Source organism: Arachis hypogaea, unplaced genomic scaffold (genome assembly GCF_003086295.3).
Source record: "Arachis hypogaea cultivar Tifrunner unplaced genomic scaffold, arahy.Tifrunner.gnm2.J5K5 arahy.Tifrunner.gnm2.scaffold_22, whole genome shotgun sequence".
NCBI classification, from domain to species: domain Eukaryota; kingdom Viridiplantae; phylum Streptophyta; class Magnoliopsida; order Fabales; family Fabaceae; genus Arachis; species Arachis hypogaea.
In genome coordinates this window covers 568,706-572,114 of record NW_027255450.1, presented here as the reverse complement: position 1 = coordinate 572,114, position 3,409 = coordinate 568,706, and the positions used below count along the sequence as shown (strand labels likewise).

The window sequence follows — 3,409 nt, the reverse complement described above, 5'->3', positions numbered from 1 at the left end:
ACTGGAGCATCTTCAGCAGGCTAAATCGCTTAATCTGGACCTTACACTACGATGACTTATACTTATCTTGCTACTCGTGCTGGTGAATCCTGCCCCCGCCTAAGAACGTTAGAGTAAGGGGAGGAGTACAAGCATCTTTAACTCTTACCTACACTATATAAGAAAAAAACATTCCAAAAGGGAATTCCCTGGCGTTCATTCAAGCTCCTATTTCGAAGTAAGCCTATTCTCAAGAGCACTTGGTGTGGTCTGATTGGTATCTTTTTTGTTCTACATGAAGGTACTCGAAGTCTGCATGTGGCTTAGCTTAGCAGGCTCAGCAGCAGTAACAATCTAGGCGGCTACCCTGTCTCATATGGGTTGAGAATCTTCTCCCCTTCTTCTGAACAGAAGGCATTTAAGCATTACGACTGAATGAATCAGAGTTTTGTCATCAGGAGGAACAATGCCGCGGTCAATAGTGAGACCCGCACCTTTTGGGTTATTTCGTCGATGCGTTATCCTCTCTTTTTCCTTCAATAGGTATGTTCTCTCCTTTCTTTATTAAGATCGACCCTTAAGTCGTGCTACCTGATTCCTCACTTTATGGACCGGAATAGAGCTCTTCATTTAGCACAACCCTCTCACTCCTAGGCGTCAGTCCATGCGAGAACTCCATGCGTACGTACTACACCTACCGTGCTTCAAGTACAAGTTATATATATGCGTACGTACTACACCTACCCTACTTCTCGTACAAGTTATATATAAAGGGCCCGTACCGTGACTTAGAGTTCATAGTGCTGAAAGATAGAGGCTTTAAAGTGAAGGAGAAGCGAGAAGGTAGTACATAGTAACAAGGCTCTTTAAGCCTGGAAAGCCAAGCCGAACTTCTCTTTGTCATCGTACCCCAAGCAGCTGTTAACGCATGCTGAAGCAAAGTTAAAATAAAATAAACCGAACAACCAACACCCGAGCGCCAAATCAATCAACTTGGTTTTGCGGCTCGCGGCGGTCTCTCTCTAAGGGACTTCCGACTTGTTCATCAATTTCCGTTCGGTTGTCGTCTAACAAATCAACAAAAGCTGATTGCGGATTGTAAATGGCCCTATCCGCCAAGGTTGGATTATCTCGCAGTAGCTGTTGAAAGATTGATAAACATTTATTTTATGTCGTAGTTCTCTGATTTGGAGATCGCGACTCTCAAACTCTATTACTCGGTTATATTCTTGTTGAGAAGGACAAGAGTCGAGGTTTCTTTTGACTTCTGCCCAATATTCCCCCTTCTCCTTATCAAGGAGAAAAATGCAATCCGTATTTTCAAGTACCCTAATTCTATTCCTCATGGAGGATTCAAGGGTCTCATTGTGAATAACGGGCCAAGGCTCCGACAGGACCTGGATTCCGAATGAATCTTCCGACGAGGAGGTAGCTGGGCTGGAATGGGGAATAATTTTCCCACCCGAACCAGAAACCGAAGAAGCCCCGATAACGACCGTTACAAGATCTGAAAATACAAAACCAATACTAGAATATAGATAGACACGAAGACTATAGCAAAAGAGGGATGCCAAACAAATACGAATCATATATACTACTTGAGAGTTACACATTTTAGGGAAATGGACGTTTACACAACACAGGAGGAAAAAGGCACAAATGAGATGAATAGAATTCGGCATTCCTATCATTCTAAATAAAGAATGGGCCGAGATCAAAGTGAGCACTGGAACTAGAAGGCCTGTGATAGGCATGGCTTTCTTTTTTTTTTACTACTTTACTTGTGACGACCTACGCGGTTGTTCGTATTTCATTTTTTTTCCTGAAAAAGGCACTGGGTTACTTACCCACGGAATCTCGAGGCCGTAGTCTGCCTCAGATGATTAGGCGGGGACAGGATTCGAACCTGCAATCTTCAGGTCATGAGCCTGATGAGTTGACCAATTCCTCTACCCCGCTTCTTCCCCTTATCTTACCTTCTCCTCATAAGGCTTTCAGACCTCAACTAGTGCTTTGGTTCAGAATCTGAACATAGCGCCCTTACTTAATCTTATCTTCATTCATTTCGAGAAAGCTTTGATATCGGGACGATTTCAGACAAATAGAAAGTAGATCTGGTACTTTTCCGAGATCAGGAAATCGGTACTTTCAGAACTCAAGTAAGCAAGCGATTTGCCTCATTCCTCTCAACCTTAGCCTGGGAAAGCTATGCTCTACCATTTAGCGTCTTCCGCGTGTGGAACTTTCCTATCTCTTATGTAATTTTCCAACCTTCACTTCCTCTGCTTACTTATTTTAAATAAGAGAGATAGGAGCGAGCAAGGAGAGCTAGAGTAAAGAGCTAGTGTAATATCTGAAACGAGTATACAAATAGAGCTCCATACTTGTAGCGATAAGTAGAGTAGCTAGAGTGAAAAAAGGAGCAAGTAAAGAGAGGTTGAGCTAGTGCACTGAACACTTTCTATATATATCTGTCTTCATTATCAGCAGTTTTGAATCTCCGATAGATCAATGGTGGTTCAGTCTTACCGCGCACCGCACTCAATTCAATGATCAAGCAAGACGCTTTTCTTTTTCTTTTTTTTACAATTACAAATCAGATCCTATTTATATATTACAATACCATATATAACACAACATTTCTCCGCCGATTCCAATAGCTTCCTTCCCTTGCGAGCATCTTCATTTTATATATGACGATTTGCGGACTTCCAGTTGTAGGAAGCTATAGTGCTTTAAGGAGTAGAAGCTGCCCCATCCAAATAAATAAGTGAAAGCGGTTAGTAGTCAAATTATAGCGTATGTATAAGGGGGTACCCCTCCTGAAACCTGGAGCTAGAGGGGCTTTTCTCTATATGCAATGCAGTAATGTTGGTTAAACGAAGACTGATGATAGCGGACGATCATACAGACTCTTTTTCGTCTGCACCGTCTTATCAGTGAAAGGATGCGCGCACTCTCCTTCTTAATAGTAGCCGCCCTTTACCTGACTATTGTTATCCGTGCATTCTTCCTCACACTCTTATCGATCCAGCCGACATATGCCTGCTCTGACGGAGATGATTCGGTACGACGGTTCAGTGGAGGAACTTTGCCCTTTTCGATGGGGTCAAGCGCCAGGTGCTGTAGCGAATCGAGTAGCTCTAGAAGCATGCGTACAAGCTCGTTTGCTTCGGAGCGTGCTAGTGCGTATCGCGGAAGGAGCACCGCGGAGCCACTGGGACTGGATGGACTAGAATCTTTGAACTCCTAGCCCCTCTAGGAGGCAATGTCCTACTAGATTATATAGGGTCGAAGTGCTCTTTCGATCGAACAGGGATTGACTCTTATTCATTAATTGGAATCATCCAACCGATCAATCCATCTCCATCGAGTTCTTTCTGGGATAAGGTTGCTCATGCGTAATGCGCAATTCCTACATCCCCTCCTG

General features: G+C 43.4%; 1 non-coding gene across 1 annotated transcript; it reads right to left on the bottom strand.

Moving 5' to 3' along the window:
• Positions 1–1,864: 1,864 nt before the first annotated feature.
• TRNAM-CAU (transfer RNA methionine (anticodon CAU)) lies at positions 1,865–1,938 on the bottom strand. The gene has a single exon. It is a non-coding gene; the product is annotated as a tRNA-Met (tRNA).
• Positions 1,939–3,409: the final 1,471 nt, after the last annotated feature.